The 23,909-nt window shown below is 39.8% G+C and overlaps 1 protein-coding gene across 1 annotated transcript in view; it reads left to right on the plus strand.

Moving 5' to 3' along the window:
* Positions 1-931: 931 nt before the first annotated feature.
* FRS2 (fibroblast growth factor receptor substrate 2) overlaps positions 932-23,909 on the plus strand; it is a 47,246-nt gene continuing 24,268 nt past the window's right edge. Inside the window, exon 1 of the mRNA XM_083366728.1 lies at positions 932-1,053. The gene's annotated coding sequence lies outside the window, so the exon portion shown is untranslated. The remainder of the gene's footprint in view (positions 1,054-23,909) is intronic.

Here is a 23,909-nt window from a genome sequence, read left to right on the forward strand (position 1 = left end):
ACTATATTTTTATTCTTACTTTTTATAGGAAGTGAATATACCTCATGCCTTGCCTATTTTCTCCAAAACAACAACCTTGAGAGATGGATTGGGCTGAGCAAGTGACTGACCCGAAGTTACCTTGTGTCTTTCCTGCCTAAAGGCCTAGAACACAGTCTTTATCACACTAAACTAGCTCTTTTAGTGTTTTGGTTTTGCTGTTTGACTGCTGTAGTAAGCCACTCATAGTTATGCTGTGATGGCAGACATACAAACGTTTTAAATAAATCAAATACAGTAAGTAGTATTTAACCCTGTAGTATTTTAACAGTTGCAGATTATATTAAATCTGTGGGAATACTTTATGCATAAAAATCAAGTTTATTAAATAATAAAAAGCACGTCTGACTGAAGACACATCATCCATCAGTAATTTAGTAAACCTCATGAACAAGCTAAACACAATGCTAAACAGTCATTTGCTTTAGGACTGACAATACAGAGAATGGCATGTGGTAATTGAAACTAAGCTATGTTTAATTGAACAACCCAGTTTAACACTTTTTAAACTTCTACTTAGCGGGATGTTATTTACTCCCAGAAAAAGTCTCGATGGAATGACAGGTAAAACGCCTTTGGTTCATTCGGAAACAAATTTTTCGGGTAGCAAACGAAGAAGCCAATACTCGCGTCGGGCTATCGTTCCTGTATTACAAAACCCCGGACCACCAACGGATGTTTAATTTCCCTCCTCCAGCCCGCTTTTCGCGCTGCGATTTCCAAGCGTCCCGTAGCAACAGCGAAAGGCGCGCCTTTATCACTCGCGCCGGCAAGACGAAGAAGCCGCGATTAGGGAGACCGGCCGGCCACTCCCACTCTTCCCCCCCACCTTTTTTTTTTTTTTGGCCCGGAAGGAGTTGCCTGCTTGGCCTCGGAAGTTGTCTTGGGCAGGGTCCGGCCCAGTGCGAGGCCTGCCTGCTATTCTTGGGACTGGAATTCCAGCTAATCCAGCCGGGGGTGGACTCCGGTCGGTTGTCTCTCGCCTCCTGCAAGCCACTCGGCCTCATGAAGAAGGTGAGGGCGGAATCTCTCTCGGTAGCCGCTTTTGCTGCTTCTTTCCTGGTCCCCCGCCACGTCCGGCGCTTCCACTCCTTTAGGGTTCTTGGGGTCTGAGGTTGCTTTGTCGGTTTGACTTTGAAAGAGGAAAGGGGAGAAGTTGGCAGCAGGAGCCATTCCCTTCTTCGGTGCGGTGGGAGGAAGGCTCGGGGCGAAGGGAACGAGATGCCCCTTCCCTGCCACCGGAGCAGGGGAGTCCAGGCGAAGGCTGCGGTCCGAGGCGGGTGGGTTGCTGGTTGGTATTGGTGGCCTGACAAGGCACGAAGGGGAGTGGGCGACAGCGGAGATGGCAGGTGGGATGCCGATACGTGCGCGTTTGGGGTGGTTGTTGTTGTTGTTGTTGTTGTTGTTGTTTTAACGAACGTCTGAGTGCTCTTTGACGAGCGTGTCGGCGAGGAACCGATGTCAGTTAAAGTTCCGCTTGGTCGTGGTTTGAGATGCGCTTACGTGGTTTGCATTAGCTCTTCCCGAGTTTTGGTGCCTTCCAGATGGGTTTGACGTTATGCCGCCCATCATCTCCAGATCTCACGCGGAGTGGGTCCAGTAGGAATTGTATTCAAAGACCTTTGGGTGGGTGATAACAGTTTGGCTTCAACGGTCGCACTCCTCTCACGAAGCGAATCACTCCAGGGCCTCCTTCTCAGAAGTGTTGATGTTGAGCCTTCTCTGGAAGCGGGAGGGATCGTTGAGCAGTTTGATGTCCGGTTTCGGAACACTTACTAACCTGACCCGGTCAAATCACATTATGGCCTAGTGCAGCGTTTCCCAACCTTAGGAACTTGAAGATGCGTGGACTTCAACTCCCAGAATTCCCCAGCCAGCATAGCTGGCTGGGGAATTCTGGGAGTTGAAGTCCACGCATCTTCAAGTTCCTAAGGTTGGGAAACGCTGGCCTAGTGGGGTCTGTGAACAGAAACAGTTCTCTCCCCCCTATTAATAAGAAACAAAGTGCGGTTCTGATAAACTGAGGCTGATAAATAGATTCTGGAGTTGGCTCCTTGTCTGTGTACTTATTCTTGGAGTTTTCATGGTTTGAAGAGCAAGGATACCCAGTTTTTGAAACAATCAAAATAACTATTTCAGTTTGATGAGTGCATTTGGGAGGAAAAAAAGATGGCAGACCTTATGTCTCAAATTCATGTAACTTTGCAGCTAGAAAGGGTGGAACAGAATAACAGATTGCCATATAGTACAGCATTTCTTGTTTAAGAGAATATTTGCTATCACTGGCAAAATGTGATAGTTTTCTGGGAAAATCCGTAGGCATTCTGAGACTTTTTTTTCACATCAAACACTCTCAAGAAATGCTTTTTAACACTAAATAGGTACAACTTTTTAAATATAATAAGCAATTTTATTTGTATAGGTATAAAGCTTTGTTTCTAGATCTCCTAGGTTCCTTATATATTTTTTTACAATAATTCAGCAATGCAGTGTTCTGCTGTGAGCCTGCAAGCTAATAAGAAATCAAATTAATCACAAACTATCAAACAAGTTCTAAATGCAAATAGACCTAGTAAAATATTTAAATAGGTTTTCAGAATATTTTCTGATACATTAAAATATCAAAGGATTCTTTTTCAGTCAATATGATGATCTAAATCAGACATGTCAAACTTGTGATGTCATGTGAGGTTGCACAATGTATTGGAGCTTTTTTGCCATTGCTGGCAATAGGGTGGGCGCGGTTTCTTCATGACGCATCCGGCCCATGGGCCAGCAGTTTGACACCCCTGGTCTAAATTAATTAATTTTATTTTCTGCATATTTCTCTTCAAAGGTGTACCAACTTAGATTGAGCAAGATAGTTATTCTCTCATCTCCTAGAACTGTAAACACATTAGAGACCACTGTTTTGCAATCTCATTGGGAGGAGCAGCTGTCTGGAGCACTTGTGGGCAATCTCAAATCTTTTCCTTGTCTGGAGAGGAATTGCAAAGAGTTGGTCTACTTCCTGGCTCTTCATTTTGCCGCATTTGTCAGCTTTGTTTTTCACAGAGCTGTTTTTGGTCTGCCATTTCTTCCTGCATACATATGTTGCTTTTCAGGCTAAAACAAAATGCTTCATATTGATTAAATAAAGATTAGACCCTTCCCTAAGATTTATAAATTAAAAAGAATGGAAGTTGAGGGAAAAAGAATAGTGGAATTTTATCTGATAACATTTGAACAAAAGATCGAGCCTTCAGTATGCCTTTATTTCCAATTTTGATTGGATGTTTTTGAGCTGATAAGAAGAGACTATGTCATTTTCCTGCGGTGTTTTTCTCTGGCTAGTGAAAAAGTTTTGATTTGCTTTCCTTTAGGGTATGCAGCTTTAAGGCAAGTGGCAGTTTAATGTGAATAGAGATCTTCTTATGATTAGTACATTTGATATACAAAGTTAAACGTGGTTGGCTAATTTTGTTTCACTTTTTAATCCAACACTTCTTGTATCATAGGCAATACATAATTTGGTTCACACAGAGATTTTCAAACAGGGAGTTACAATTTTGGGGTGGGGATTGCAAACAAATTGAGAAGGTCACTGACTTTTTTTCAAGATGACTCATTCCATGCTTTGTTCCTACTTTGCATAGTTAATCCCCCCCTTCAATTATTATTCCTTCATGAATAAAACTTATCATTATTTTAGCCGGTCACAGTACCACAAAGTCTGAGAACTCCAGCCATAGGAATAGAATACCCTAACTTTTCTTCTATTTTTCCTTTAAGCAAGTCTATAATCTTATCTCACATATTCTTTAGTAAGATTTACTGTATTCAGTGGTCATATAATTAAGTTAAAAAGTCTAAGTTGTATGTAAGTTGAGTTTTGAACATTTTTTAAAAATGTCTACATTAAGTTTTAAGTAAAGTGCTTTTTTGCAGAAAAAAATCAAGTTACTCATATTTTTTAAGAAAGACTGCAGAAATCTTTTATTAGCTTTCTTGAAAGACTAAAGCAAAAATATTTTGAAATACTTCAGTGATCTTTAATTTGCTATGTTAAATATTAGGAACATATACTATTTTCTTCTATATTTTTTAATATATTGTAATTCCACTAAAATTATATTTATAGGAAATATTGAAAGTTAGTATACCGTTTTTAATTTTTAAAATGCATGAGTTATAAATATTTTAGTACATTAAATACTTTTATTTCACTTGTATTTGTGTGTGTATGCACACATACACATTAATCTGATTTGCACAGAATTTAATTTATTTGGATCTACATCCTATATGAATTGGCAAATCCTTGCCCTGAACTTGATGTGGCAGATTGGATTGCATTCAGGTGAGGTTGTTACAGCAGAAATCCCTATGCTCCAATTTAATGGTTTGTGGAATTTTTAAGAAACCAAAACAATTCCTTCCTAGTATTGCAGACCTTGTCTATATCCCAAATCATTTCCAAGAGTGCTCAGAATTATTCCTCAGGGAGGATTTTTTCCCTCATGCAACTTTATTGTGTACAACTGTACTGAAATAAACGCTGCCAGGGGTTTGCGGCATATGTAATTTAGGTTATGCAGATAAAAAGTTGAAATATAGGTGAACAATGCGAAAATGCCCTCTTTTCCTATTCTGAGGATGTAGGGGGACTAATGCCTTATGATGTGTCCAATTTGCTGTAAAGCTTGAGTGGTTAAATAACATCTGGGCAGATTTCTCAGTATGGGAAGGAGCCATAGGAGCTTTCACTTTTTTGCCTCTAATATTATTTTGTCTCAGCCATGTGAGGTTGAGACTTACTTTCTTCCCTTTTTCTTGGGGAGTTTGAACTCCATTCCCATGCTTCTACCTTGAGCCCCAAGGAGGAAAGAGGGCTGTTGTTATCAGTCTTTGAATGATCTGGTTCTTGACTTCGGCTGTTTTTGAAAGAGACTTTATTGATGTGGATGGATTTTAAATTCCCAGGCTAGAATGAGGGCTGAGAATGCTTTAGGAAGCTACAGTATATGTTTTGTATATTGTGTATTCCCTTTTATCTCATATAAAGCATAATTGGATTTGAATTCTAGTGTATAGGAGAGGCTGGCACTGGCAGTAGTATGATTGTTTTTAGCTTCGAAAGAGGGCATGTTGAAGTGGGACATCTGAGTGTGTTGGGATGTAAAGTTTGAACTGAAGTGATGTCCTTCTTGTCATTAGTTGATAGTCTCCTTCTGTATATATATTGGTATAGCGGTATTTCCAGAATAGCTAGATGGATAAAAGATGCATTAATAACATCTTTATCCCTTTTTTTATCCCATCTGTTGATGAAACAGAATGCAGTCCCACTCAGTACCTTGTATAAATGTGACCATAATGCCACTAGAGAGACAATGTGCCTTATTCTGTGATGTCTAGTCAAACTCGGACACAGTGATGTATATACTTTAAGTGACTACAGCCAGTCTTCAGCCTATGACTGTAATGGAGCCTTCCTGTTACAGTCACAAGTGGTGATAACCGTTAAGTGAGACGGCTTTGCTTAATGACTCCCACCCTCTGCTCTCCCTGATAGCACCATTAAAGGAACACACAGGACGTTGAAAGTGAGCATATAGGATACCTCATGGGTGGGGGAGACCCTGGAATGCCCGCTATCCAGGTAGGTCCGTAGAGGAGGGAGATAAGCAGCAAAAAGCCTCCAAACAGCCTAGCATTGGGGAAGAGCCCAGCTGGATTAGGGCCCGGTGCCATGTTCTAATGCCAGAGAAGCTTCCAAACAAGCCTCTGTGCTGACTGATGAAGATGTGTTTGTGGGCTGGACCTCTGCCCTGATCAGCTGCTATCGGGAGACTGCAAAACTCTCCTGAGGTTTGGGGAAATCAGCTGCTTGCATGCCAAGGCAGCAGTTTCAGGAAGACCTTCTCCATATCTTCCCCTTACTAAACCCACTGCCTCCCCAAGAAATCCACATTTCTTCAGTAAAGAAAACAAAAATAAAAAAGATGGGGGGGGGAGACTTGTTGATCTTTTTCTCCTCTCCCTCCAAATGAGTGCTGAAACTAAAATCTCCACCTCTGTTCTCTGATCTTCATCTTTTTAAATTTACCTCATTTGCTAAATTTACTCCATGCCTGAAAAGATGGTGACAACATCTGGAAGTTACCTTGATGAGTGACTGCCAAGCTGAACAATAGAGGAAACAAAAGGAAGCAAGAAAAAAAAAACAACCCCATTTTTTTCCTGCAGTTTGCGTGAAGGCAGTAGCCCCCAACCTTTTGGGCACCTGGGACCGGTAAAGTTTTATTGATTTTTTTTTACCAGAATTCAGTAGTAATCATTCAACAAAACTGTGCTGAATATCTTATTCACTAATACAAATTAAATTCCTAATCCCTAAATCTTTTCTCTAACCATTGATAAAATAGGTGCCCAAGTTTGAAAATATTCTGCTTCTTTTCATTTCAACCTTAAAGTCTTTCCATTTCCGCACAGTCTAGTATTTTTTAAATTATTTCTCTTCTGGTGGTATTTCTTTGTTCTTCCAATATTGTGCTCTTTTGGGCACCTGGGACTGGTTCTGTGGAGAGAGGTTTTTCCGTGAATCGAAAGGGCCGTGATTTTGTGTGCTGTCTGCATCCCATGGATGGGGCTTCGCTTGTTTGTGCGGCCCAGTTTCTGGCATGCTGCGGCTCAATGCTGGTCCACATACAAGGGTGGGGACCCCTGCATTAAGGAACTGAAGAAAAAATCAGTTTAAAAAGTTCTGCTGGCTAGAGCACAACATGTGCATCAGTGGTCAAGGCAGAAGCTGGCTCCTTGGAAGCCTTTTTACTGTTAGTCTGCCTTTAGGATCCACGTAGGACTCGTCTAAAGGCAGACAAACAGCAAAAAGCTTTGCAAGGAGCCAGCTTCTGCCCTGACCATTCACTGCACATGTCAAGGAAAAGTTTTGAAAAGTTCCTTCTGAAGTTGCTGCCTTTGCATGCAAGTGGCTGGCTTCTTAAAGACTAGCAAGAGCCAGGAGAGGTTTGCAGTCTTCCAATGACCAGCTGATCATGGCAGAAAAATCCAAAAAGGAGCCACCATTTCTGCAAGGAATTGTCAGAGCATGAAAATGGCAGCTGTTTCCAGGAGGAATGGAGAGCAGGCTCAAGCAGTCTCCTCAGAGCTCAATGGGGGCACTGCAGCATCCCTGTGGTCAGTCATAAGGGGAAGTGATCATGGGGGTGCTACCACCACCTTAACTTTGAAACAGGTTTGTATGTAGCTTTTGAAGGCCGTTCTAATCTTGAATGGCCATTAAGTGACCTGTCGTATCTCGACGACTACCTGTATATAACTATTTAACATTTACATCTACAATGGGAATTGCTTAAAAGTAAATGGAATGTTACTGGGGATATACAGCTTGCTTTTATAACTATCTCACTTGTTTGGCAGTGTTCTCAGAATCAAGCTTGCAATTAGACCTCTATCCTAAATAAGGTATTCTGTTAATTCATGTAAAGAGCTTTTGCCACCCTAGTAACCGTCCTGAGGGATATTGTAATGCAGCTCATTTGCTTTTTAACATAGTACTAAAATGCTAAATTGGCATTATGGATGTCTTTTCATGAATTACTCATGTAAACACAGTGATTTTTTTATGAGTCTATGGACAGAGTCCCTCTAATGAGCATCTAATTAAAAACAAAAACAAGCCACTGCAAGTATTTTCTGAAACAATTTTACTTTAGTGGTACTTAGCATATTTATCCTGATGGCAATTTATCATTACCTCATGCCAATTATTTGGTGATATAATTTGTTATACTTTTTATACCATATTCGAAAATGTTATTTTTAATAAAATTTATGAAAACTTTGTTCCTGAAAAAGCCTTTCTTAATCCTTATTCATTGTGACCACCCTATTTATAGCGTAAGAAATGGTATAGAATGTTGTATTTTCTCTGGGTTGGTACACATTCAATCTCTGCTTAGTCCTGAGCATTACAAAGTGACTCAGGAACAATGAAGCTCTCGTGCTTGAGAATGTTTGAAAGATAAAATGGTGGAGTAAAGTAGGCCTCATTAGAGCAAAAATGCATTACAATCTGTAATGTATGGAAAATATGACACTCTGGTAAATACCAGTTTTTTAATTGTTTCATAATGTTGTATAATAATGGTGAACTAAATAACATGGTCATAGATTTGGAGATTCTGAACATGTCTAATTTAATGAAAAGAAGGATGAGGGGTGACATGATATCAATGTTTCAATATCTAGGACTGCCACAAAGAAGAGGGGGGGATCAACCTATTCTCCAAACCACCTGAAGGCAGAACAAGAAGCAATGGATGGAAACTAATCAAGGAGAGAAGCAACCTAGAAAAATTTCCATTCATTCCATTTCATTGGAACAACTTGCTTCAGAAGTTGTGGGTGCTCCAACACTGGAAGTTTTTAAGAAGAGATTAGACAACCATTTGTACAAAATGGTATAGGGTTTTCTGCCTGAGCAGGAGGGTTGGACCTCCAAGGTCCCTTCCAACTCTTATTCTGTTATTCAATTAATAATCCCTATTATCATCATCTTTTAAGACTTCTGTGGTATGTCATTCATATCTCTCTTGGCCTTTTATGTAATAGGCAGAAATTGAGCTGATGCTGCTGGGGGCAACTCAGGTAATAATAGCAAATTTACTTTCCAGGAATATTGCAAGATTCTAATCCTGTAACAATTTATCTGGGCATTACACTGTCTGACCTTGGGGTGAATTTGCTGGGATATCCACTCCTGGGAAGATTGGCAACTGTTTTGAATGTTTTCCACTTGTGAATAATCTTCCTCACTGTAGAATGATGGATTTTAAGCTGTTTGCAAATGGCCTTATAACCCTTCCCAGACTGATGGGCAGCAACAATTGCTTCTCGAAGATCATTGCTGATGTCTTTCCTAGTCATCATTGTGTTAACACACACTTAATGCTGGAGACCAGCAAACTCCTAAAAGTTTGGCTTTTATAGAAGTAATCATACTTACTAATGATCAATTGATCAAGGGCACTTGATTAGCAGCACCTGATTGTTACTTAGCCTCTTCATACTCATGGAAACAATAAGGGTGTACATAGTTTTTCACACATGGCTTCTTCATTTGGCTTTCTTTTTGTAAAATATGATGTATGACGTAATGCCATCTGTTGTTATTCATCTAAGGTTGTATTTACCTACTTTTAACAACGGCTAAGAACCAGTGATTTTTACTATGTCCTGCTTTGTAAAACCATGTACTTAATTTTTCACATGACTTCTTGAGGTTTACATTCTCTCTGGGATGAGTAATCTTTTAGTATTTTGGGCTAAGAGATATTTTCATACCAGTTCCTACTGGATAATCTCAATATTACACTACAGTCCAATGCTTTATTAGGAAAACGCTTTCCAGAAAAGAAACAGTAATCAGTGATGGTTTTAAAAAATCCCAACAAGAGAAAAAAAGGTACCAAAGAACATCACTTCCAGCCTGCTCTTTGTTAAATAGATTTGCAACTCTCTACTTTCATAACAAAAAGGGACGCGGTGGCTCAGTGAGTTAGGACGCTGAGCTTGTTGATCAGAAGGTCGGCAGTTTGGCGGGTCAAATCCCGAGTGCCGCGTAACAGAGTGAGCACCTGTTACTCGTCCCAGCTTCTGCCAACCTAGCAGTTCGAAAGCACGTAAAAATGCAAGTAGAAAAATAGGGACCACTACGGTGGGAAGGTAACAGCGTTCCGTGCGCCTTTGGCGTCTAGTCATGCCGGCCACATGACCACGGAGATGTCCTCGGACAAGCGCTGGCTCTTCGGCTTTGAAACGGAGACGAGCACCGGCCCCTAGAGTCGGAAACGACTAGCACGCATGTGCGGGGGAAACTTTACCTTTACCTTTACTTTCATAACAACAGCCATTTTATTAAAGAGAAAGTATTGCATTTCAGTCATTTTGTGTGAGATCCCACTAAACATTTTAAAAATTCTAATGTGCCCCCACCAATATACAAAAGGATATCTATAAATACAGGAAGAATATTAACTTGAATTCAAAAACTATTGCTATCTGAGGCTGCCGTGTATGCATAGTCAATTAAGAACTCTAAAAGTCAATTCTAAACATATTTTTGAGTGAATGAACTTCCTTGGATTCATTCAGAAGGATTACTTGAAAGTAAACAGACATTGTACTGCATTGTTAAGCTTTACCTCTGTATAATTATTTTGCAGTACTAAGACTGTTCTTTCATCTCCCATCATTCATGCACTTATATTTTTCCCCTGTTATACTGAATATTTTATTGGTACTATCCCAGAGCCTATCAGGGTTGAGTGTACATACTAGAAAATAAATTAATTAAAAAAATAAATTAAGAAGAGTTATATTATTTTAATTCTTTTCTACACAGGCAAATAATAGACTTTCAATTGAATGAATATTAAGAAATACTAAGTGCATATTTTAAATAAATGTAAGATGGGTATTTTTAATTAATAGAGGTTTCTAAAAAAATGATGCATTTTTCTTGCTCCAAATCTTCAACAGTACAAACAATTCTGCAAACTCCTAATTGTTAGCATAAAAATAACTGGAATAAACTGAAAAGGAAAGAAAAACATAAAGACAGGAAGTGGAATGTTCAATAAAAACTAAAGGAAAGAGTTAAAATGAAACATTTTTTCCCTTTCAGCAATATGAGAAAACTATACAGATAAAATCATTAAGTAAAAACTTAATGAATTGTATGAATGAAAAACAAAAACCATGATTGGGGAGGGGGCACAGTACATAAAGAATTTGAAACAAGACACCAAGAGAAATTTCTTCAGTTAGTATGATAGACTATTTGATGCATTAAAGTTACCATTGAGCTGATTCAGCATTTATGGAAGATTCTTGCCTGAATATTTAGCCCCTTTGTGATATGCAATTCCTGTTTGTGATAAGCTCCAATTAACTAGCAATCCATCAATTAATCATAGCTTCCTGTTTTATCCAAATTAGGAAGATAAGGTTAGCAGTGCGGGACAAGCTGAGTACATTTATGAGAATCATAAATAAGTCAGTGAAGAATCAAAACTTTGGCTCATAACATTCATGGTTTAATAGGTATTATGGGACTGGGATGTTTTCTATCTGGGATATTTTCTATCCCTGGAGAATCTGATGAATTTACCCTAGAGTAAGTGGGTTAGGATGCTGAGCTTGTCGATCAGAAGGTTGGCAGTTTGGCGGGTCAAATCCCGAGTGCCGCGTAGCAGAGTGAGCGCCTGTTACTCGTCCCAGCTTCTGCCAACCTAGCAGTTCGAAAGCACGTAAAAATGCAAGTAGAAAAATAGGGACCACTACGGTGGGAAGGTAACAGTGTTCCGTGTGCCTTTGGCGTCTAGTCATGCCGGCCACATGACCACGGAGACGTCCTCGGAAAAGTGCTGGCTCTTCAGCTTTGAAACGGAGATGAGCACCGGCCCCTAGAGTTGGAAACGACTAGCACGCATGTGCGGGGGAACCTTTACCTTTAATAAAAGATTTAGCTGTTGGTTGAACCTTTATGTATTATCCTTGAGAAATTGTAGAGAATTCCTATGAATCTGAAGTTGTTTTAATATTCTAAGCTATAATGAAGCTGCTAAACATAGCTTCATAGCTCACAGGAAAGGGAAACCATATCTAATAAGGATTTTGTGTGGCAAAAGGCAGAAACTGCATGAACAAGCCAAAATTATTTCATATGTCAGATTATTCTGTTGGATGTGTGACCTGTATTTCTCTTAGTTTTTCATTTTACATTAGTAAGTCTTATTTATTAACTATGCATTAATTGTAGCCATTGGTGAGCATAGTGGGTCATAGTTTCAGAAATATTTTCTTAACTGAGAAACAGAATGATTAAGGACAGGCAAAAAATCAGTGGCAACTTTCTATTAGCTTCTCCATTGAATTTCCTTGTGGGAAGCTGAATGAGTATTGGAAACCTTCCTCCTTCCCCCCACCTCCCAGCAGGCAGGTAAGTGGTTGCTTTTGGGTGGGAAAGGAGAAAGGGATTGTGCAAATGACCAGGAAGTGTTGAGGAATGTTCAAAATGAGGACAACATGAACCCTGCAATAACAGCAATCCAGTAGCACTGAAGCAACCACCTCTCCTAAATTTCATTCTCTCAGGAGGGAGGGGTCCCGGTATTCTGTAAGTTAGCTCATTTGAGGTATTTTAGTTGACAAAGTTTTGCCCTATATGCATTGTTTCGCTCAGTTAAAGGTTCTAGACAGGAGGGTTTTAATAGCATATAGATTAGATTTCTTCTACTATATATTCCACCACTCCAGCCTCTGCAATTCGTTCACACACTATATCTTCCATTATTGTATAGCTAGTATAGCCATGAGATATGGTCTCAGGGAATTACAGAGATTGAAACTGCATATAACTCATGGACAACAGATGTATAAGATTGAAGGGTGAGGAACACTATTATTTGCATTGACTTTGCTAGAATTTACAGAACAGTTATTCCTTTTTCAGAATTGGAGAAATGGCACAAGTTTCCTAACATTAAATCAATTGATAAAACAACAGCTCCACAGTTCAACCAAATAAATGCATAAGTCTATAAGCCAATTTCTTCCACCTCACGGTTTTCCTACTGTGCCTCTGTTCAGAATCTCCAAGTCTATGACCATGTTATTTAGTTCACCGTTATTCCACAACACTATGAAACATTGATTAAAAACTGGTATTTACCAAATTGTCATATTTTGGATACATTACAACTTGTAATGCACTGTTACTTTGTGTCTCCTCTAATGAGGCCTACTTTACTCCATCGTTTTATCCTCCAAACATTCTCATACATGAGGGTATGTTTGTTCCTGAGTCACTTTGTAATGCTCACAACTAAGCAGAGATTGAATGTGTACCAACCCAGAGAAAATACAACATTCTATAGGACTGTGTGCATATATAGACACACACATATTTGTAGGCATGCTTTTACCGAACTCTAGTGCTTCAGTACAAGTTAGATGATCTATGAAATACTGTTTATCCCTTTTTGATTCATATATTTTCTTATTAAGTAGAGAAGCAAAAAAGATTATACTGTAGTGATAATGAGGTGAGGTGGAAGAAATTGGCTTATAGACTTATGCATTTATTTGGTTGAACTGTGGAGCTGTTGTTTTATCAATTGATTTAATGTTAGGAAACTTGTGCCATTTCTCCAATTCTGAAAAAGGAATAACTGTTCTGTAAATTCTAGCAAAGTCAATGCAAATAATAGTGTTCCTCACCCTTCAATCTTGGGAGTGGGAGGCACGGTTCTGCGTTGGTTCTCCTCCTTTCTCCAGGGTCGCTCGCAGTCGGTGTTGGCAGGGGGACAGAGGTCGACCCCGAGGCCTCTCGCTTGCGGAGTCCCTCAGTGGTCGGTCCTCTCGCCTCTCCTGTTCAACATCTACATGAAACCGCTGGGCGAGATCATTCGCAGCTTTGGAGTAGGGTACCATCAGTATGCTGATGACACCCAGCTTTTCATCTCAACTCCAAACAACATCAGTGATGCCCTCGACGTGATGTCCCGCTGCCTGAAAGCGGTCCGGGAATGGATGGGGAGGAACAGGCTTCAACTGAACCCGGACAAGACTGAATGGCTGTACGTACCGGCAAGCCAGGATACTCAGAACATCCCATCCCTTAACATCGGGGACAAGTTACTACCCCCTGTTGATAGGGCCCGCAACCTGGGTGTCCTCCTTGACTCGCAGCTCTCCCTGGAAGATCACATAGGAGCTGTGACCAAGGGGGCCTTCTCCCGGGTTCGACTAGTTCGCCAATTACGGCCTTATCTGGACCTGGATGCCTTACGTACAGTCACCCATGCTCTTGTGACCTCTCGCCTAGACTACTGTAACGCTCTCTACTTGGGGATGCCCTTGAGATCCACTCGGAAGCTTCAACTGGTGCAAAGTGCAGCGGCACAGACACTCTTGGGAGCCTCCCGATACTCCCATATCACACCTCTCCTCCGTGCGCTGCACTGGCTTCCAGTTGCCTTCCGTGTGAAGTTCAAGGTGCTAACAATGACATACAAAGCCCTACATGGCATGGGTCCGGACTACCTACGGGAGCACCTTCTGCCAATGTCAGCACCTCACCGTCCTGTGCGCTCCCACAGAGAGGGCCTCCTCAGGGTGCCACCGCTCAAGGAATGTCGGCTGGTGGCCCCCAGGGGGAGGGCATTCTCAGTGGGTGCGCCAGCCCTCTGGAACAGCTTACCAACCGAAATCCGGATGGCCGCCGACCTCCGCACCTTCCGGCGTGAATTAAAAACTTACCTGTTCCAGCAGTCCGGCCTGGCCTGATAGCTCTAATTGGGGTCCCAGTTTGTATTTTACTATTGTTTGTTTTTCACTATTGTTCATTCTGTATGCCTACCTTATTCTGTACACCGCCCCGAGTCCCTCGGGAGAAGGGCGGTTTATAAAAACAAATAAATAAATAAATAAATAAATTATCAGAAAGAAAAAGACCACATATAATGTGGTGTAAGAAAAGCAGTGAAAGAATGCAACAAAAACCCATAATATGTCATAGTAATAAAGAATTACAATTTCCTTTTTTTTTTATTGAAAAGTTTTAACATACAATTTTTTCTTTAAAAATCCCCCCTCCCCCTCCCTTCTCCCTCCCCCCCTACCTCTCCCCCCTCCCCCCCTCCCCCCCCCCCCGACTTCCCAGAGCTAAATACAAGGTATATATATAAAAAAAACAATCATAAACAACCATATACTAACAACCATAAACTCTAAAATCCATCACTCTCTAGCTTATATAGGACAAAACAAACCTTAGTAATATTAAATATATATAAAAAAACTAAAATAGAAAAAAAAAGAAAGAAGACTTATTCAAATGCTACATGAAACTTCTTAACCCTATACTTGTTCTGGATAAACTCAATCCATTTTCTCCATTCCATAATATAGCGTTCTTGCGAGTGATCTTTCAAATAGGTTAACTAGTTAGCACCTGCATAATTAGACAGTTGGATTCAGGCCACGGTTGTATTCGGAACATGATTTAACTCGAGATTGGAAAGAAAATACATGTTCAAAGAGGCAGACTCAGAAGTGATACAATTTCCTTTTTATGACAATATATCACTATCACTATTGTTTTTATTGCTCTTGTTATTAATTACAAAAATAAATAGAAAATAGAAAAGGGAAAATAGTCAAACAACAAAAATCAGTCTAAGTCACAAATCTTTACACAAGGAATTTAGCAAATTAAATACATGGAGAATATCAAGAGAGCCAGAGATCTAGGTTAGGCTCAAACAAAACAAAATGGGAAATAACTATTGTATTGTTGCCAAAGAAAACTATTTGGAGCTCTTCATGTAGTAAAAAGGAGGTAAACTCAACTCCAGGAATCTTTTGCCTTTTGTGCAACAGACTTACTAGGAGTACCTCCCCTTCATTTGTTTGACTTGGTATACAAAATCTTATTTTTTTTACTATTTAGGTTATATTTAATGAAGATAGGTATATTAAGGGTAGTATTTGTTCAAGTCAAGTTGTTTCTTGTTTGCCTAATATAGAGTTAGCTTTTCATATGACTGAGATAACCAAAGGTTTAAACAGAAAAGCTGAAAAAGACCCCTGCAGAGTTGTGGGTGGAGAGAAAAGATAGTTATCTAGTTAATTTGACTGATAAAGCAAACAATTGAAGAAGGACTTAGGAATTAATGTGAGCACAATTAATGCAGCAGTGGAAATTGGTTTGAAGATTTTTATGTAATTCCTGTTTGTAAACAGACTTGGATATAAATCAGAATCAACTACGATAAAACTTTTTTATTTCAATTTTTTATTTATAAGAGAGAGTGGAAACTGTATGGCAATAGCAAAATTTAAAAGTCAATACTGAAAAGCAATTTAGCTTCATTAAAACAGATTATTTATTCAATTTGTATGGCCGCCCATCTCAAACAAGTGACTCTGGGTAGCAAATAATCATAAAATCAATTAAAACACAATTCAAAAAGAAGAATTAAATGCATAGAGCAGTCAAGAAATATTATAGTCTGTAGATCTTAGCATAACTAGGAAACAGGGTCCTTCTTACACAGTCTGGGCTCCTAGCCTGGGCAAATAACTAGATCTTCAATGCCTTCCAAAGGCCAACAAGGTTGGGGCTATCCTATTCTTGGGAAGAAGGATATTCCAGACGGCAGGTACTATTGCAGAGAAGGCATGTTTTCTGTGCCTCATCAGCCAATAATCCTTGACTGATGGGTCTGGAGCATGCCTATTCTGCCTGACTGTATTAAATGAGTAGAAGCAACTGAGAGAAGACATTCTCTAAGATAATCTGATTCCAATCATGCTCCATTTTTAAGCAGCCTTGACCAGCTAGGAGGGGCACAGACCTAACACAGAAATGGCCAAAATAATAGCTACAAGCTACAGCCTGTCCACTTCCTCAGGTTCAGTGGAATTGAACTCCTCCCAGATAACTCTACAAGATTCAGCCCTGTAGTCTCACTGGTCCTTCACCAAGGCTGCAGTCCGACTCAGAGTGAATCTGAGCGATTTTATCTTCCAGATGCTCAACACATTTCTCACAGTGACTGTGAAGATGAACCCCAGAATTATTCCAAGAAGGATCTGGGTCACCTGAAACAGGGCCGCTGGATGGCTGTTTGAGGATGTGCTAAGGAAGAAGAAATAATTATATTTCAATACTCTTACCACCATGAGGTAGATTCCAATTGCACCCTAGCTTGTTCCATCGTCTTCACTCTTTTGTTAATTGCCAGTGGCAATATAGGCAACTCTTTCCCTCTTTAACTCCCTTAGCTCCTTTGTATACTGTGGAGAGTTCCAAGATCCAGGGATGCAGAGAGGCTGTTCAGATGTGATCCAGTCTAAAGTCACAGCAGCTCTCCCATTTCAGGCAGGCATCAACGCTCCAGCCAAATCATGTAGCAGACCTGGAACAACCCCAAGCTCCCTCTGGAACCTAATTGATTTCATCAGTTATCAGGGCAACCCTTGCAGAGGGGTGTGTGTGTGCCAGAGAACTGGAGGTTTACCAGGAACTAGATCTGACCATGATGGGAGAAAAAGTATCTCTCCCAAATTCAGAATGCTATGCCGCTGCTCTGAGAAGAAGCAGGTCAGATGTATGAACGCTATTATGCATCAGGGCCTGAATAATTTGTAACAGGCTCATGGCTATCATGATGGCCGTGAATTCTCAAGCTACCTCTGACCCCACTCCAGAGAATACAAGATGAAGTTCCCCAAGATGATAAGCCTGAGGGATTCCACCACCAACCTGACCACAGAGTCAAGAAGCTGAGGCAGAAAGGTTGCTGTACAGCAGAGAGGCTTGTACACTAGCAGCCGTCCTGACAAATTCCCTCTTAGAGCCCAACTGAACAAACAGGTTCTCATTCTTGACAGTCTGAAGGATTAGGATATGTCTCTCAGTAGTCTCGGATGACCACTGCCATCCCACTGCCCCTACTCTGGCATCTTGGAACCAGCTGGATATATCTCAGAAAGGGGAACCTGTCCCTTTTCTCCCAGACAGGTTTTGGTAATAAATGCCTTCTCATCAAGAATTAAAGGAGGAGGAAATTATGGTGTAACCTTAGAGAAAGAGAATATAAATGCACTTATGTACTATTGTCAAAAAGATTGGAAGCTGCTTCTTTATAATCTTTTTTTTCTTTTAGTTTACCGTACTTTTTCTATTTTCTTACTTATTCACCATTCTTTAATTTTTTATTTTCTAATATTTGTATTGCTTTTCTCTTGTTAAAATTTCATACACATATAAACAAACACAAACACACCACATGTGAAATTTTAACAAGATTAAAAATACGTAATAATAATAAAGGTAGGATGTAGAAACTCAAAATTTAAGCTGAGAACAAACATATATAAAGGATAGGATGGCAGTACGTTGGTAGACCAAGAACCTCTCCATATATAGTTCCTAACTATAGAGTAAATAACTTTAATCTTGTTTTTGTTTTGGAATGCAAAAAGTAAGAGTTTAAGCACTGTGCAGGTAGTCCTCGACTTATGAAATTACAACGGTGCTGACTTAAGACCTCCTGCCTAAACCTGGGCCATTGCAGCACCTCTGTAGTTATTAATGGTTGCAATCTGGAGTCTTGGCAATCTGTTCGCACTTATGATGGGTTGCCAAGCCCTCTGCGGTCATGCAATCACCATTTGCAATCTTCCTTGCTGATTTCCTCGGAAAGTGTAAGGCCCGAAAGACCAAGTCCACACATGAAGGTTCAGTTTAACTGATTTATTGCTAAAAGGCTAAGCACAGGAATCTTCAGTCAGCATGTGGTTATGGTTAGATAGGTCTGTGGCAATCAAGGGAGGGTTTGGACTTAGCTAGTTTATCGCTATATAATGATTCTAGGCAGAATCCTAGAATCTTTTTTCACTTCTCCCACTGGCTCTGCCACTCCTTCTACAGAAAGTCAGCAAGAAAGGTCACAAGGCACTGCTGCAAGACTCCCTCTGGTACCTGGGCTCTGGCTGAAAATGGTCCTTTGAGATCCATTTTGGGATGGACCTTTTTTCAGTTAGCCTCTGAGAGGGAGGGGAAGCTTTTCTCTGTTTCAGAAACATTGGATTTGCTGGGAAGCAAGCAAAAGTTAATGAATCATGAAACCATGAGACAAAGTTGCCCATTTTTATATGAAAAATTGAGTCCTTATCTACAGGATACATGGTGTTCCTGTGCAGTATTTTTCAAAGAAACATAGGGCTTAAAAGGAACTTGGAGGTCTTCAATACGTATACAGATCAATAGAGTTCAGATTATTCTGACTTGCATTCTTTATAGGTTATTGGAAGTGAAATTTAGTATGCAACTATTACATGTTAAATATAGCAAATAGTTAAAAATTAAAATTTAGCGATGCTAATTTTTGATAGGTGAGTTATGTACATTTCTTTTGTTTCTTTTCCACATGGCAAGTGTCTGTTAAATTTTTTTTCCAGGTGGCATTTTCCAGATGGCAGATGGCATTTTCCAGAGTCCAGGTTTTCCAGATGGCATTCAGATGGAAATACATTTTCCAGATGGCAAAATATTTTAGCAAAATCTTCCTAAGGACTTCTATCACTTCTTAATCAGTTTAGAGCCTTGTACTCTATATCTTTGCTTATCTCAGCAATAAGCCTTGCATATTCTGTAATAAATAATAGGATGATAGCAGCTTGGAGAATTGTTGATAAAAGAGGTGGGTTCTAACCTGGAAGCGAATGGCCTTGCATCTTTATGTGTGTATGATAGGTAGAAGGGAAACCTGTAATTTCATGGAAAATGGGCAGAAGAGTAGGATAATCTTTATTTTCATTTATTTAAATAAGGGTGCTCTTGCAGCATGTCTCTGAGTTCTTGTTTTGACGCATTCAGGAGTCCTGGGATGTAAATGAACACTAGAATTTGTCAGCCTGATAAAGGTTATCAGACTATAATTGAATCAACATAATCAGATAATTGTGGTTTAAAGCAAAAGTTGTCATCAGGTAACACGCTACAAGAATTAACATTCCACTAGTCTTAGTAATGTGATAAAAGACTTAAAAATCAATTCTTGGGAGCCCTAAGTATTTACTTTTTTATAAACAACATCTATGCATTATCTGCTGAGTCATTGCTTTAGCCTTGGGTTGTTCCAGTTGGCCTAGGCTAAAGACAAATAATCCTGTTACATATCTACATTAGGTTTAGTGAGAATAATCAAATAGTTCTAGATTAAGTTGAATAAAAATTGCCTAACTGAAAAGAGATACAGAACAATAATTGATCCAGAAATACAGTTCCTTGAGCATTGGAAAAAAGTTTGAACAGTAGGACTAAAATGTGCTTCTACTCTTAATTTTTTTGAGGGGGTAGGGAAAGAATCTTAGCTTTTGGAAATTTATATACTCAAGAGTGATTTGAGGACTTTTGAAGGTTTCTATTAATATTTAAAAATTAGGCAGTTATTACACTACATTATATTGCATTATGTTTACAATATTATGTAGCACAGATGCAAAATAGGCAAGAATCTCTGATATATGCTGTTATATATGTATTGAATAAAATGCTTCTTTTGTCTCCATTATGTCCTTAAGCTAAAACACAAGTTGTAAACACACACGTATCTAAAAATTTTAATTTATCTGTATTGCTGGAAATGAAGGGTATATAATAAAGTTGAAATTCTTTCAAATTAAAAAGATTTAATCTTGAAAAAATAAATGACAACTAATAGAAGCAGTACTTGAAAATTAGAGAATCTATTCTCAACTGATCGAACAAGCATTTCAATTGCCAGTTACAGCTGACTTTAAATAGACCAGCTGCCTGTGTCAGCAGCATAGAGTTACCAGGGTAACAGTGGCTGTTCAAAGAAGAATGTAGCTGAGTGGGCAAGTTTTTGATCTGTAAGTTGAGGGAAAGAATTTGATGTGATCATCCGTTAGCTCTTCTACAGTAATCACACACATTCAAGTACTAAACACTATATTACTGGTGTATAGTAGCCTATAATTCTGTTGCGTTCGTATGAGGATTTTAGTTACTTCATTTTTAGGAGCTAACGAGTTTTATAATAATTCTACATTTTTAGTTTTGAGGCATAGTAGTGAGACACTGCTATATACAGTATCTAACCGTAGCATTTAATTTGCAATTGCAGAGATAAAATATCTTTCCAGTTCTGGACTTCATAATTTGCCGTCTTTCAGTAAGAAGAAACATTCAGAACTGTTTTCAGGGAAAAGATCTAGGTACCCTCTGAACTGGAGATACTTATATTTGTGCCGTTAACATTACCGGCTATTCATCTTGTCTTTCACATTATTTGATTTTCTAAAACAATGATTCAAATTTGCAAAAAGACAACATTTTCTTGTCTTCTGTACCAGGAAAAGGTAGGCAGGATTTAGACCACACGTCCTATTGGTCCTCACATGCCCTCAGAGACTTTGAATATGCCTTACTGTGAATTCCGAAGCCCTGAATCCCTCTCCAAACTACGGTATTTTGCTATTCAGAAGATTGTGGGAGGGGACTAGGCTAATGCCTGGGTAAACAATACGCAGGAATGACCTTTCTCTTCATGCTCTAGTCCAGGGGTGTCAAACTCAATTTCATTGAGGGCCGCATCAGCATTGTGGTTGCCCTCAGGGGGCCGGGTGGGTATGGCCTGGGTGGGCGTGGCCTACTGGGTAGGCGTGGGTAGAGTGCATATGGCCTACTGGGTGGGCGTGGCCAGCTCTAAGTTGTTCGCATCATGGGTGCCTATGGGGGCCTGGGCAGGAGTGGGACAGATCTGAGGGTCTCTGGCAGAAGGAGGGTCTCTGGGCCAGGGCCAAGGCAGTGGGGGCCGTTCCCTCACTATTTCCAGGATGGCTTTGCGGGCCGCATGAAACCACTTCGCGGGCCGGATCTGGCCCCCGGGCCTTGTGTTTGACATGTCTGCTCTAGTCTATACAGAATTTGGAAGCAGTTAAATCTGTAAAGATACCGAGGATTTTTCATAACCCATTAAATCTTTTCAGCTGGTTGAAGTTGATCGGAGCACATTATTGCTTCTTTTTCCCTGTCCTATGCAACTTCTTAATCATAGTCAGTGACTTCTGCAGGAAAGACATCCTAATGTGGTATTCTCAGAAATCTTTTCCAACACCAAAGTTCTTTCTACTTCTTCACAGTCCAACTTTCACTTCCATAGACTGTCATTGGGAAAACCATTGAATGATTCTGATCTTTGTATGTACCGACACATCGCGACACCTTAATATTTTTTCCCCCAAGGCCTTAATTACTGTTCTAGCAGTATGGAATATTTATTGACTGCTTCTTCCTTTATTGTTCATAGTAAATCCTAAAAGGCATGAGCTGTCCACCAGTTCAATTTATTTGTTGTCAGGTCTAAGATTTCTTGCATTTAGTATCCATTGCATTTAGCTTGGCCTTTTTTATATTTACCTTTAATTCCATATTTCACTGTGCTTCTTGACTTTTGTTAATAGAATTTCCATGTCACTTGCATTTTTATTTCTCAGCATAGTGCAGGTTATTGTTTCATTCTCCAAGTTTAAAACCACATTCATTTTCCAATCTAGCTTGTCTCAATATATATTCAGCATACAGGCTGAATAAGTAAAAGATATATAGTTTTGTCTCATTCGTTTGCTGACTTGGAGCCTGTCTGTTTTTCTATCTTCTGTTTAGATTAAGGCATTTGTAGCTGTGTACTAAATTTGCAAGAGGACAATGAAATATATTATGTGAACTGCCATTTAAATACCTTTTTTTCAAATGTAATGGAGTAATGCTCTACACACACACACACAAATTATTTTTCCCAAAATTATAATTTTTAAAAATAAACGCTAATAGGCACCAACCTGTTTCTATAAGTTTGACTATGCTGGAATGATACAGGAAGTGTGAAAAATAGTTGAATAATTATTTGAATAATTTCTGTATTTTGTTTTATTAGGAGAAATGTCAGGAGTGCCATCCTGGTATGCCATGCTTTGCTTGCTGCCAGTCTGCTATACATAGTGGGGGCAAGAACTGCAGGGTGGGATAATGGGGGGTTAGTAGGAGAGGAATCGAAACGTAAGCCTCATGCCGCCCTGTGAGAGCCGCTGGCAGTTCCAAGGTTACACTATGGTTCCAAGGTTACAATTGGACACCTAGAGATAACCCAGGGGGAAGGTGGGAGCAAGGGAAGTGTGAACCATATGCTTTGCATGTGAAAATCTCAGATCGGACTTTGCATCTCTGGAACCACTTGGCTTTATTGAAGTGTACTTTCGCAAACAATGGATTCGAGAGTCTTTGTTTTCTAACTGTCTAAGTTGGGACAGTTGACACAGAGCTTCTAATGTTTGATGAAGTTATGAATTATGAAGAAGATCTCAAAGATTCTGACTTTTATCATCTGTGAGATGGCGTTGTTTCATGATTTCAGCTTTCTTCAAAATGTTGAATTGCTTTTTTTACAAATGGACAAATTCAGCTAAACCTCCTTTTTAACAACTCTTTCAGGATTATACTAAGGTGTTGGGGGATGTAGTCTTAACTTTTCTGAGCCTTTTATTGTTGTGGTATTTAAAGAAAGGTTCCAAACTAAATGTAGTCTCATGTTCTGAAAATAAGCAGCTGTAGCACTCTTTCCTATAAACTTAATTTTTTTTATAAAAGTAAAAAACTGTTCATGCTACTTTTAAGCCAGTCTTTATGGCATTAGGTATCAAAAACATAATACAGGTAGTCCTTGACTTATAACCACAATTGAGCCCAAAATTTCTCTTGTTAGGTGAGACATTTGTTAAATGAGTTTTGCCCTATTTTATGACATTTCTTGGCACCGACAGCCCCGCCCAGCAGGTCCACTTCTTCTGGGGCTGAAGGAGAAGCTTCATTCTGCAGCTGCATTCTGGCCTGCATTTTGTAGCCAGGCCTTTCTAGAAGGTCTCTGCAGCCGAGTACCGAGCAATGGATTCAATCCATAGCTCGGTTCTTGGCTGCAGAGGTACTGCAGAACTGAGCTATGGATTAAATCTATAGCTCAGTTCTCAGCTGCAGTGGCCTTCTGGAAAGGCCTGTAACTGAGAAATCTAGGTCTGGCTGCAGAAGATGCCTCAGAAGAAGTGGGCCAGCGAGGAGAGGCCTGGCTGCAAGGTAAGTGGGTGCGGGACACCTGGGGCAACTCCACCCCCCTCACCCTAGCTTGATTTTTAGGTGTGTGTCTCGCCCCAAAACTAAGTCTTATTTTTGGGGTAGGGCTTATATTAGGCCCACCCCCAAAAAATCAAGCTAG

This window comes from Vipera ursinii, assembly GCF_947247035.1.
Source record: "Vipera ursinii genome assembly, chromosome: 6".
Lineage (NCBI taxonomy): Eukaryota > Metazoa > Chordata > Lepidosauria > Squamata > Viperidae > Vipera > Vipera ursinii.